General features: G+C 47.8%; 1 long non-coding RNA gene across 1 annotated transcript; it reads left to right on the top strand.

The window, feature by feature from the left end:
- Window positions 1-2,934: 2,934 nt before the first annotated feature.
- LOC115650647 lies at window positions 2,935-14,289 on the top strand. The gene is made up of 3 exons (XR_004000149.1): window positions 2,935-3,062; window positions 12,782-12,852; window positions 13,845-14,289. It is a non-coding gene; the product is annotated as an uncharacterized LOC115650647 (long non-coding RNA).

Consider the following 14,289-nt stretch of genomic DNA (forward strand, 5'->3'; position numbering starts at 1 on the left):
TGAATTCCCAGGGCAGGGGGAGCACTGTGTGTGTCACGAGTGTAGACTGGGTATCTGTGGAGCCCACACGCCCCTCTGAGCATCAGGGAACAGTCCCACAATAAGAGGCTGGGCTCCCATTGGAGGGGAGCAGGGCACAACACAGTCCAGGGCTGAATATACCTAGGGTCAGAATCCTCCTCTCACTCTAGGAGATGGGGACTCTGTCCGAGGTCAGGGACTGGGGTCCCACTGGAGTGATCAGTGTAGGAGCCTCGAGCCCCCCCAGCTGAATCACCATGGAGATTGAATTCCTCTCAGAACTGAGGGACAGTGGTGGGATTCCACTGAGCAGGGAATGCAGAGGGGGACACCCAGATATGGGGGTGAGGAAGGGGCTATGGGTGCCAGGGGAGACTAAAGATTTAAAAGTGCCAGATCCCTAGCGGGCGTCAATCAGCTATAGCTCCATTGGAATCAAAGGGCCAGATCCCCATTGGGTGTAAATCAGTGTTACTCTATCGGAGTCAGTAAGCCAGCTCCTCAGCTGGTGTAAATCAGCCTTGCACTCTCAGAGTCAAAGGGGCCAGCTGGTGTACATCAGTGTCGCTCTATTGGAGTCTATGCTCCACATCTTGCAAAAGTGTATACCAGCATCACCCCTGTTAAGGATCTGGCCCTTGTTGTCAGTGGAAGAGCCATGGCTGAGGAGATACTGACGTGGTTTTTACATAACGCCCAGCCCCGACAGAAATAACCCTATCCATTTCAATAATAAACTCCCCTTGTCCCTGAGGCGGTGTGTTTTTTTCTCCCTGCTATATTTACTCTCTTATCTCCGCCTGTGGTCGCCGTTTGAGGTGAGAAAGTTTTCTGCTCAGTGACAGGAAATTTGCAGCCAAACGCGCGGTGCAGCAAAAGTCCCAGAGCGGGGAGTGAATGGTGCCCTCACTGCTCAGGGCCGGCTCGCTGCTATCTGCACAGCGGAGACACTCGGCGGGGACAGGACCCTGCAGGCACATGCATGAAAACCAGCACCGTTATCTGCACAGGGCCACTGCAGCAACTGACGCACGGCGGCAGTTTAGCTTCATCTTGATGATTGCGCACCAGTCCCCTCCCCTGTGCACTGCCAAAGGTCACTGAGGCGTTGCTTACCTGCGCCGCCTCGACTGGCACCAGGAACTGGCTTTCAAATGGCAGCTTCTGAGAAACGGGCATGAAGAATTCCTACCCTGTGTTAAATGAGAAGTGAACCCCAGCGGGGCAAGTCGGGCAGTTCCTGGAGACGTCCGAGACTCACACGGAATCCGGTTCATGTGTCCATGATTTCTATAGCCTGGGGCTAAACACAGGGGCCAGGTCCTTGCTGGTGTAAATCAGCATTGACACAAATTGAGCAATGTTGATTTATGCCAGCTGAGGCTCTGGCCGTGGACTCCAGTGGAGCTATGGCTGATTTACCCCACTGCAGATCTGGCCCATTGATTCAATGTAGAGGTGTTTTTTTACACGCAGCTGGGGATCTGGCCCATTGACACCAATGAGGCTATGGCTGATTTACCCCAGCTGGGATCTGGCCCTTTGACTCCAATGAGCCTATGGCTGATTTACACCAGCTGAGGATGTGACCTATTGACTCCAATGAGGCTATGGCTGATTTACACCAGCTGGCAACCATGCTGCCAAGGCCCCCAGGACTGAGACAGAAGCTCAGTCTCCAGGGCCTGTTCAGCCCTTGACTTCCCTGAGAAGGTTGCTAACAGCTGGCTTTGGGCTTGATCAAAGGCCGTTGGGGCCAGTGGGATTCTGTCCATTGACTCTGGCCCGGCCTGCCCGCCATGGACCTGCACTGGGTCTCCCGGTTAATTTCACATGGGGTCATTGGGGGAATGCACCCTGCAGGTACAAACCTCGGTCTCCCATTCACACTGCAATCCCAGGGGCAGCTCTTCTGACTCAAGCTGTGACATGGGCATTGGGCCGATCCATTCTACCACACACTCCCCAGGGCACAGATCACCCCAGAGACACCCCCCCCCCGCACCCTGAGAAGGGCACAGATTGCTATTGCCTGTAAGGGGAGTGGAGTTGGGGGAGGGCGATCAATCATCCCCTAATTAATTTTCTGGAATTCAGCTCAAGTACGTTAATAAAGGAGGTCATTTCCCATCCACCAGCCGGCACTTCCACTGCAGGGAGAATTGCCCATCCATTCCTGGGTGCTAAGGCCACTGGGGTGTGTTCCAGGTTCTCAGAGGACACCCCTCATCAACTGGCGTGGGCATTGTGCCCTGGCTGGAGTGAGCAGGATATGACCCCAGGCAGTGTCTGTTTTAATTGTCTCCTCTCCTAGCTCCTTTGCCTTCACACCTCTTGCCCCACTTCCCTCTGCCCTGATCCTGCTTCCAGTGCAGGCTCCAATTCCTTCGCCCCCATGATACAGAGATCTAGGCATGCTGAGCAGGGCTGAAATCAATGCCCTTACCACAGGGAAGGAGTGGGCCCAATGGGCCCGATTCTGATCTTGTATGCACAGATAGGGCATGATTCTGATTGCACAGCAGCTTTTCTCATGTGCAGGGGACTGGATTTTCAATGGTAAACGTGGGATTAAGAATCAAGCATATGGGACCAGATCCTCATCGGGTATAAATGGGCATAACCCCCCCTCCCCCAAGCTTCAATGGAGCGACAGTAATTTACACCAGCTGCAGATCTGACCCCTTGAAGGGCACAAGGGTGTACCCACAATCCCCCACCCCCGTGACATCCTGGTGGCAGTGCTCCAATACGTGTCCCAGATGCCCTGCTCTCACCACATGCTCCATCCCTTTCGGGCATTTCCTGCAGTCACAACTATTGACAGGCTAAAGCTTTTCCATGACACAAGAGGAAGTTTGCTTGCACGGGCTGGGTGTGCAGTACATGCCTGTCAGCCAGCAAGGTCACAAGCTGGGGTTTGGAGGAGGAGGACAGAGAGAGCTTGATATGGAGCTGCAGGAGGCACAGCCCTGCTCAGTGCCTCCGGCTCCTGGGGCCAGAGCAGATGTGAAGTGGCACCTTGGAGAGGTTCCAGCGAGGTAAATAACATTTTGAGCTTATGCCTCTCTGCTCCTTTTGCTTCTCTCCCCTACCCAGAACTCCTCAGATAGCAGAGCCAGGCCCTGCCACCCCACGGCCTGGGAAAAACCTGCTGGGGTGGGGACAGGGAGGAGATTGTCCAGCCTGGCAGCTATGTAGGCCCAGAAACATCCTGTTCCAAGGAATGGTAGGGAGTGCTGGCTTGCGGTGTGACCCAGGCTCTCCAGCCCCACCGGCGTCAGAAGCGTCACGGGGGAAATCCCTCATGGTTTGATTCTGGGGCCATCTGCATAGAGGGCTGGGACACCGGCGCCGAGGGGCTCTCCCGGTCTAGCACTGCCCCTGCCCAGTCCCAAGTAGAATGGCTGCAGAGCACCTAAGCCGGATGTTGCTGGCTACATCCGCTGCTTCATGACTGCGGGGCGATTCCGGTCTCCCCACCCCACCCGTCCTGCGGCTGGGTTGCTCCGCTCCAGCATGGAAGGTGTGGCTGAGGTGCAGCTGTGCTCGGGCTATTCCCAGCTTCAGCAATGGGCATCTGAACATACATTAGAGCAGCCATACTGAGGGCCAGATTGGTGCCAGCCTACAAAAGACTGAAATATAAAATCTGAGGGGTAATTTCACATGTAGTGGAAGATCACAGAGAAAAGCCTGTTGCCTTTGTGTCTAGCTCTATGCAGAATGTAGCTTTGCTCAGGTTGACATGGATGCTCTTAGTTTAGTCTGGGGAGCTAAAAAGTGTAACCGCTCTGTGGATAGGAAGCGATTTCCTTTGGTCACAGACCTTCAGCCTCCAGTTTCAATGAACAACCCGCAGAGTGCAGCTCGGACGATGGCTGCAGCTTGGTTACAGATGGGCAGGGTTCTTGGGTGCTCACTGGTCGGAGATCAAGTTTGAAAGCACCAGCTGCCAGCCCAGCACTGCAGAACAGGCTGCTGCTGGAGCTAGTGGATGGAAGGCCAGCTTTCCCAAGCAATTTAGGCCCCTAAAGATGCAGCTGGATGCCTGTGGGATTGCCAAAAGCCCCAAAGCAGGGTAGGCACCTAAGTCCCATTAAAACCCTTTGTAGGGTTCACCAATTGTGCACTTTAAATCCACCTTTGGCCCCCAGGCTGGGCCTGGACTGAGGGCAGTTGGACCGGAGCAGAGAGTCTAGGCTAGGCCATATTGCAATGCCATAGAAGCACGAGGCAGAAAGGTGAAGGTTACCAGTGCAGCCTGACCATGCTTTGACTGCAGTTGTTATTGCTACATGGGACAGACGAGATAAAAAGCAGGAGCTTCCCTCCCTAGGGCTCTGCAGACCGGGCCATCGCACAGGGCAATTCTATAGCCTAGACACGACGACCTGTGCCCATCTACCTTAGCAGAGCCCCTCCCTTCTCCAAGTCTTAGAAGCTGCAGAGCTCCCTCCCTCCCGTGAAACCTCCTGGGTATATTGGGAGCAATCCCCATCCCTTTCTGACCCTCCGCCAGCCCGCCTGTCCCGTCTGTGCATGGCTCGTTCTACACGGGCATCGAATATCAGAGGGGTAGCCATGTTAGTCTGGATCTGTAAAAGCAGTAAAGAGTCTTGTGGCACCTTATAGACTAACAGATGTATTGGAGCATGAGCTTTCGTGGGTGAATACCCACTTCATCTATAAGGTGCCACAGGACTCTTTGCTGCTTCTGCATGGGCAGGTGCGACCTGGGCCTCCGGTGCTATCTGAGCTGGAGTTGAGTGAAAAAACCTGTGCCAAACACACTGGGTATGAGCAGCATGGAGAGAGAAGGGAGCAGTCGGGAGGTCTGATCCCAGGCTGGGAGCCCGGGGCTTCCTGCAGTGTGAATGAGGGGACAAGATAGATCTACCCCTGCCGCCCTCGGACAAGTCAGTTAGCGCTGGCAGTTAGCAGGTAACCCCCAGTCCAGGAAGAAGTTAAAGCAGACTGGAGTGGGAGAGGGAGTTCCTGCCCCATCAGCCCAAGGAGGAGGGGAGAGTGGAGGCCTAGGGAGAGGACAGGGAGCCGTGTTCCCCTTCACCCCTGTATTTAGGGATCTAAATAAGTGGCCATGTGGTCAGAGGTGCTACAGCCCCAACCGCCCCCACTGGCTTCTGTAACTGATTGCACACTCAGCACTGGCGTTCGTTCGAGTCCATCCCCACCAGAATAAAAGCCCAGAGGCCATGCACATGTGAGATGGTGTAAGGCAGACCCCCTGCACTCCACAGTGTCCCCTCAGACCTGATTGAGATTGTGTGTGAGGGCGCAGCACTTCCACGCCAAGGAAACAGACAAAAGTGCAACTGAAAGCAGGGAGCGGGTCGCTCGGCCTTGCCCCCACATGGGAGAGGCTTCCCCTGGCTGGGGCACTCCTCTGTCCCAGTTCTTCAGCACCAGCAAGCCCCTGGACTGGGGAAGATTGTGTTAGAGGGGATGAATCTAAGTGGGATAGGACCAAATCCATTCCTCGGGGTAACTTCCCTGAAGTCAGTGGAGTTACCCTGGGCAGAGTTTTGTCTCAGGGAGTCTAATAACATGATTAGCGATTGTTATTATTTCCTGTAGTGCCAAAAAAGCCCATGAGAAATCCGGGGCCTGTTGTCCTAGGCGCTGCGCGCACACATACACACTAAGAGACGGTCCCTGCCCTGAAGCGCCGAGACGCTAACTGGACAAGATAAAGGAAGCGTTGTTATCCCCACATGGGAAATGGAGGCCCAGAGAGACTTAGTGATTTACCCTGGGTCACACAGAGAGTCTGGGGCAGAGCCAGGAACTGAACCCCAAGTCCGAAGGGAAGGTGTGTGTGTCACCCATTGTCACGCCTTCTAGACTGACCTGAGACTTTCTCAAACTTGCTCTTGGTTTACACCAGGGCAACCAAGAACATGATCCACTCTCTCCCGCTTCCATGTCTAGCTCCCTGGAGCTCAGGGCCTTGTTTGAAGTTAAGAGAAAGTCTCAAAACACGTCTAACTCTGTGGAGTCCTACTAAGGTTTGTCTACACTACAAGTGCTATGGTGGCACTGCTGTACTTAGAGACACTTGCTTAGAAGGGGATTTTCCATCGCTGTAGTAAATCCAGCCCCCTTGAGAGGCAGTAGCTAGACTAGCAGAAGAAACCTCTCAGTGTTTAGACAGGGATTTAGGTCGGCTTAACTATGTTGCTCAGGGTGTGAATTTTTCAAATCCCTGAGCAACGTAGCTAGGTTGCCCTAACTTTTAGGTGTAGCCCAGGCCCTAGAGATGGAAACAATCTGTTATCTTCAATGCAATCCCTTGGGGTCTGGTGCGGGCTTGTCTCCCACACTGGGCCAGATTCTTGGGGTCAATGGGTGAAGCTCCATGAAGCCACTGTAATGGGCCGTGGAGACCCAACTCCCCTCTGGCTCCTTATCTGTGGCCCTCCAGAATAGGGCTGAGACCTATGCCTTACTCCCCGAGTGGCCTTGGGAAATCATTTCACCTCCCTGCCTGTCTGTTTGCCATCATTATATATGAAGACAGAGGCCCTGCCCCTAAGAGTGTACATGCTAAATAGCCAGCAACAGATGAAGGGAGAGAGGAAGGGGATGTAACGTTCAAGCAAAGTGATTGCGGTCTTGTGAAATCGAGCTATCTGTGTTTGTACGTATGCCCATCCATCACCATCATAGCTGTACGACAGATGTTGTAATCCATCTTTCTTTCTTCCCTCCTAAGGGACAACACACACCAGAGTGGAAGAATGGTAAAACAATGACACAGCACCCATGGGCCAAACTCAGATCTGGTGGAAGTAGCTTCAGTGGAGTTTGCATGTAAAGGACAGCAGAATTTGCCTCTGTGGGACAGATACTGAGCTAGTGTAAATCAGTGTCACCCTATTGATGTCAGTCAATTTGGATCAACTGGGGATCTGGCCCATTGATCCCAATGGAGCTGTGGCCAATTTAAACCATTTGGGGATCCATCCCTGTAAAATTAGTGCCACGTTCCAATGGGATGCAGTGTTAGTTCCTTCGAGGGAAGGCAGAGGCTGTTTTCTGCCCTAATGTTCTCACTGCATTGCTGCTATCTCTATCTGATCTGTTGCTGAACTGCCTTTTATGAAGAAACAGAAAACCGTCACAATTGGGCTCAAACCCTTTGATCTCTGCAATGCATGAAGCATCTTAGCCTGCCTGCTGTGTCATTCTTGTCCTTCTCACACACCCCTTTTCCTAATAAATGAAATAGTTAATGACAGCTGCAGAAATCTCCAAACAAATCTTTCGCTCCCACTTCCTTGGCTGGGTCTAAATATAGCAGCAGCTGCAGCCACTCTAATGAAATCCAGTGGGGTTGCTGGGGTGACGGCTGCTCACAAATCATCCTACCAACAAATCAAATCAGCAAAAATCCAAGACAGCACAACACAGGGCTCGGTGCCACAGCCTGAAGCCCACTGACTTCAGTGGGAAAGGCTGCAGGATTGGGACCCTTTATTCCGCTCTTTTGAAGTTGGGATCTGGCAGTTTCTACACAGCCACAGTTCCAAATTTGGCTCTTAAGACCTTTGGCTGGCTGCAAGGAGACCAGGGAGCACAGTTAAAACATGGGCTGGTCCAATCGGATGCACATCACATTGTTAGTTGTTGCCAAATCCCTTGACACAGTGGAAATGACCTTGGTAAGCTGGGCTTTAGCCTCAGTAAATGGGGTGGAGGTGAAAGTTCTAGCTCTGGGGAATATGAATGGATTAATTCTATTAGTCCAGAAAATCAGGGCCGAAGGAAACTCCAAGAGCTGATGCTAAAAGTTGATCCTCACAGGACATGGAGGAGATGCTTTTTTATTTGGGTCATAGAATCATGGAAGATTAGGGTTGGAAGAGACCTCAGGAGGCCATCTAGTCCAGCCCCCTGCTGGTTTGTTGGATACAATGACTGATGCGGCAGCTGCAATGAACGGAAGATCAGACCCAGTACCATGGAGGAAGGAGGTGATGGGGATACTCACTCAGCGCAAGCACTCCATCAACGTGATACCAGACACCTCTGTGTTCTTGCGGAACCAGCGTGCAGTATCCAGCCTAACTCATGAAAGACACCCACCTCCCCAGCCTCTGCTTAAACCAAAACCCATCAGAGGAAAAAAATAAAAAAGGCCTTGTGGAGAGCAGTGAAAAGCATTGGGAAACACCCGTAGACCCCTCCTGACAAGGGTGACAAGATTAAGACATCTCCATTAGCATGGAGAGCAAAGACAACTCCCCTAGCCTCATCTGCCTGAGAGATGGGACAGGGAGACATCTCAATTTACATACAGAATGGAGAACTGAGAACCACACTGAACTCTGGGACTAGAAAAAGCAGGGAAACACTGCATCCTGGGAATCTCTGCTCCAGATGCTAATGAACCTATGCCTGCACACACCCAGCTTAGCAGTTATCAGACCAATTCTAGTAATAAATCCTTTATTAATGACCAACACCAACTAAATCATCCCAGCCAGGGCTTTGTCAAGCCGGGCCTTAACAACCTCTAAGGACGGAGATTCCACCACCTCTCTAGGTAACCCATTCCAGTGCTTCACCACCCTCCTAGTGAAAAAGTTTTTCCTAATATCCAACCTAGACCTCCCCCACTGCAACTTGAGACCATTGCTCCTTGTTCTGCCATCTGCCACCACTGAGAATAAGCCGAGCTCCATCCTGACTTGTTTTTCATGTGTTCAGTAGAAACGGATTCATGGGGAGGATCCCTGACTGGTGTAAATCAACATTGAAGTCAAGGGTTTGTACACCAGCCTGACCTATTAGAAGCGAAATGAGAGAAAACCTCCCACCTTCGTATCAGGACCGTATAGAACACTGAAGTTAGGGCCCGATCCTGAGAGAGTCAGGGCTTCCTTGACTTTAAAGGCAGGTGCCGGTGATCGACACGTGTTGGGATCGGGCCCTTCGAGTATTAAACAGAGAGGAGTTGTTACTGCACAGTCATGCCTAAGCTATTCACATAATGACTGACGGGTGTTAGTAACGCCGCTGACCCCAAAGGAGTTTGCAGCAGCAGTGTGCTTCGGGGATGCTGCTGTTTTTGCACGCCTGTGGGGGGTGGGCATGCGGGGATTGATTCTTTGCAGCAGCAACTGCTTTGCCGCAGGAAGTGGCTCATGACAAACCCAAGCTGCAAGAGGTTTTTAACGATGCAAAGCCTGCAGAATTGGGGACAGATTTCCCCCCACCCACGCTTGCTCCCCTTTCCCCTCAGCTCTTTCTTCAAGCCTGGCTGAGTGACAGAGTCACCGAACTTAGAAAGTATCAGAGGGGTAGCCATGTTAGTCTGGATCTGTAAAAGCAGCAAAGAATCCTGTGGCACCTTATAGACTAACAGACGTTTTGGAGCATGAGCTTTCGTGGGTGAATGCATCTGAAGAAGTGGGTATTCACCCACGAAAGCTCATGCTCCAATATGTCTGTTAGTCTATAAGGTGCCACAGGATTCTTTGCTGCTTTTACGAACTTAGAAAGACAGGGAGTAGATCCTCTGGGGTGAGTTTGTCTACCCACCAGAATCAATGGGTTTGTTCCCGCGCTTGTCCAGTGCTTTGGCGGTTCTAGAGTTAAATTACTCTGAAGGGGAAAGTGTTTGCTGGAGAAAGAAAAAAAATTAGATCCTCAGCAGGTGTAAACTGACACAGCTCTGTGGAAATCCATAGGTGTTATGGGGTAGATATATATACAGCCAGGCTGGTTTGATCCTGTGTACTTCAGTTGTACACCTGGTAATGCCACCAAAATTGGTGGACCTGCACCCATTTATGCTAGCCAAGGATCTGGCCCACTGACTCCAATGGATTTATGATAATTTGAACCAGCCAGGGATCTGGCCCTAAATCTATCAGGGGTTTTGTAAGAAGACAGGTCAGTTCCAGAAATGCTGATGTATCCAAGTGCTCCTCAGAGCGTGATCCAACAACAAAACGGACAGACACCTAATCACGATGGCCCTAATTCTCCTCTTGCCTATTTTGGTGTAAAATGGGAGTAACTGGTGTAAAGCCAGAGTAATTTGCACAAATGTGAAGCTGGTGCAAGTGAGTGAACGTCCAGGGCCTGATTTTGCCCTGTGGTCCACCACTTTTACATTGGGGTAACACCATGGAATCCAGTGTAAAACTGGAGTCATACAATAGACTGCCAGACTCACACTGTATCTAGCTGCTCTCTGAGAGGCTCGGCTGGCAGCCCTTACTCATGTGAGCAAGCTCAATAAGTTGGACTTTGCTCTCACTTACACCAATGCAGGACAGGAGGGCCTGATTCTGAGCTTAGTTGGTGTAAAGCCAGATTGGCATGACTGGGTCAACTCCCCAGCTGGTGTAAATCGGCAGAGCCCCATTTAAATCAACAGAGCGACATGCAACAATGACATACATCAGCTGGGGATCTGGCCCACTGATGCCAACAGCCTTACTCCAGATTTATACTAGTATAACTGAGCTCACACATTGGACTCATTGACTTCAGTTGGACTGAGTCCAGAATAAGAGTCCTTATTCTTATTTTGATAACAGGCTGCATGGGTGATTGATTCACAAATGCTGTTCTCTGAATTTTTACTAGGTTTAGTGAAAGCCTAATCTCAAACTTGGAAGCTTAAATTCATAATTTTGCTGGACACTAAAAATTACAGACACACTCAAGATACTGGATTTATGGCTCATTATAACAATCTGTAACCTCCTAACCCTGCTTTGTCCTGAAACTGCAGAGGTCACCTTGAATGGTCTCTTACAAGGTGTTAACTACTTGTGCTAAACAATCTGTCCCACCTGGTATTTAGCTGTGACACTCTGAGTACCTTTCCCAGCCCTGAAGAAGAACTCAGCATAAAAGCATGTCCTTTTCACCAGTAAAAAATATAAGCTCACTCTCCTTGTCTCTGTACTGTGTTTAGATCATTTGATCATCTTACTCTGATAGAGCTGTTACCCTCCGAATTTTGTACTGATTTGGGTACCAGCCCATCAAAGCCAGTGGGTCTTTTGCCTGAGTAAGGACTGCACAACTATATCTCGTTTACAATTCCTTTGTTTATTTATGCATTGAGCCTCTTGGTCCATATTAGAGCTGGATAAATAATTTGTAACAACTTCTTCAATGATTTTTGCCTATTTTCCTGTTCACAGTTTTTCTGCAGATAGATGGTGAAATTCTCAGAGGTGCTTATTAGCTGCAATCTCATTCATGAGTGTCTTCAGCAAACAAGCCTCAGCCTGCAGACTGCAGGTGAAATGAGCATTGCAAAGATTCAAAAGGAGTAAAACTTACACCCACCTATGTGAGGGATAATTAACCCTTTAGCACCAGGCTTATACATCGATATCTCACTTCAGCCCTGCACAGAGTTTCATACATTTAGATGCCTATATAAACACCTGATCAACATTTTTCAGCTGAGTTTATCCCTCTTCCCCCATCAGAAAATATGGTTGTGTTGAAATTAATGTCTTCCATGGGAAGATGTCAGTTCAGATGTGATTTTTTTGATTTTCTGATAGGGAAAATCAAAATGAAAGAATTGATTTTGAATCACCATTTCAAGATTAAATGAATTTTTCATTTTTGATATGTTGATTCAAACTGAAAAAAATTCATTTTGAAAGGTGGATTTGACTCAAATTTAGCTGCAACTTAATATGTAGTTTTGCTTCAGTTTTTGGAAACAAAATTTTTGGGGAGCGTTATTTCCAATTGTGGGGTTTTCAGGGTTATTCCCCCCTTTTGACCCTCTATTTTATCCCAACTTCACCCCTGTAATAAGGAGTAAAGGGTAAGAATGTGTGTGAAAATGGGGGAAAGTCAATTTTTCACACCTTTTCTTTTTTACTATTTTCCACCTGGAAAAAATTGGCAAACACTAAGAAAGTAGGTTTCCCGCTACTTTTCATGCTCTTACTATTTCAAATTTTTCCAGTGGAAAAAAGAGTGAAAAATAAAAAAGGAAAAGAAAGTGGGAAAATATACCCCCAAATCCTCAAATATGAAATGGAAATAAAAATCTTTCTATTTCCATAAACAGTAGTTTTGAGTCTAAATGTAAATTCCTGTGGAAAACCCAAAATGTTTTCATTTGAAACAAATTTGAATGGTGATTTTTCCTGAAGAAAATTGTTTCATTTTCTAGTTACATAGTCAAACCATGTTTATCCTTTCTGGTCCCTTATTGGTTAGTTCAGAGTATATTACTAACCACAAAATCCTAAGTAATTCCCAATTTCTCTGTTATTGGATAGTTATATACACTTGGGGTGGATACTTGAAAATTCAAGTGAAACACTCGTTCGGTAACTATTCAAGCTAGCAAAGCTCTAACATTTTAATGTTGTTCCTACTTTATAATAAGGAAACATTCATAAATAGTTTATACAATTAAATACTTAATAGATCCCATAAGCATATTAGAGATATGAGTAGCATGTGTTAGAGATGGCTGTAAGTATATCAGTCACTCTATATTACAAGCAATCGATAGAGCTAGAGTGAGCAAATGTTTGTACTAAAAGGTCAAACCGAAATGTCCTTTCAAAGTCATTAATAATTTTCAGTGCTAGTCACATGGAGCATGCCCAGACCAAAAGAATTGCTTGCTTTTTTTCTTGTGCTCCACTCTGCGTCAGTGACGCCTGAATTATTGGTTTGCCCTAATTATCATCTAGAAATGCTGGAAACACATATTTTCTGTATTTATACCCTGTAGGTATGGCATTGCCTTTTTATGGACCGTCTGAAAGCTGGATCTGTTACAGTTTTCAAGTCAACACTGAAAAGGTTTGTGTTCAGTTGTGCAGTTCAAGTAGTTTAAGACCAAAATTCAGCTTTGGTTCAGAATAAGTGTTTTGCAAACCCCTGTATTAATAGCAATGTTCTCACAAGGCAAAAAGAACCAAAACAAACCACTTCATTGAAAACAGGATATTTTTGCCTTAACTTTCCCCAGCAGTGTTTTCAACCAGCCTAAACGGCGTGATATACTAGCTATGCCAAATGCACAGTGAAATCAATGAAAAACTGATGTCCTCTTTTCATGGTAAACAGAGTGAAAAGCAAAAATTAAACCAACAGACTAAAAGGTGAATAATGAACTGAATATTTTAAATGTCTGTAGTTGGAATAATGCAAGATCCTAGTAAGGAAATGGGCCAGATTTTCAGATGGTGTAACAAACCAGCTCCATTGATTTCCATAAAGGTATGTCAGTTTACACCAGTTGGGGCTCTGGCCCCAGAAATATTTAAACAACTCATTCTGTAAATGTCTGAGGGGACCTCTGAAACCTGGAATATTTGGAGTTCCACAAACCACTGGAAGTTAGGAGCTTGAATACCTTTGTGGATCCGGGCCCAGGTGAACAAAATTCACTTTGGATATGAATTTCAGAGTTGGAGAGTTAATACAAACGTTAGGTGAGCTGAAATCCAGTTAACCAGGGTTTGGATAAGGTTTTACCTTATATGGGTTTGAATGTTACAGTGTCCCTTTCAACTGGGTTTGAAATGCAGATCAGCGTAGCCTTTTATTTCTTCGGGTGAATGGTGTACTTATGCATTATGTGATATTATTGTTATATCTTTGTTGAGCCTGATCCTCATTTACACGAAGGCAACTTTATACTGCTCTTGCCACATAAAGAGGCCTTAAAGTGAGTGAAGAGCAACCTTAGTGTAAATAGGAATGAGGCCCATTAGTTGTGATCACTACATTTCTCCTGGTGCCTGGGAGCAACGGTAAAATAGATTTTGGTCTTGATGTCTCTCTTTCAGAACCTGAACCCGACCTGGGCTCGAAGAGCTACGTAGACTAGGGAGCTGGCGAGTTGATTCCAGTCACACCGGAATTTGGATCCCCTCTTCAAAGAGCAGTCTGAGACCAGATCTTCAGCTAGTATAAATTAGTGCAGCTCTATTAAAGTCAATGGAGATATATGGGTTTACCCCAGCTGGGGATCTGGCCTGAGATTTAGGTTTGATGATGCTTTCAGTGCTTCTCTGAAATGGGGACGTAATGATGTTGGTGCTAACAAATGTGTGTGTTGATTTTATGATTGGAAAAATTTGACTTTTATTGGTAAAAGTCAGTAAACACTGATTTCACTGCACACACACACACCAATGAAAAAATATTTTAATTGATAATAACAAACGGGCAGACAAGCAAAGTAAAGAAAATGCTGCTTGAAAACTTATTGGGGCATATTTCATTTGTAAA

The sequence above is a fragment of the Gopherus evgoodei genome, chromosome 4 (assembly GCF_007399415.2).
Source record: "Gopherus evgoodei ecotype Sinaloan lineage chromosome 4, rGopEvg1_v1.p, whole genome shotgun sequence".
Taxonomy (NCBI): Eukaryota; Metazoa; Chordata; order Testudines; family Testudinidae; genus Gopherus; species Gopherus evgoodei.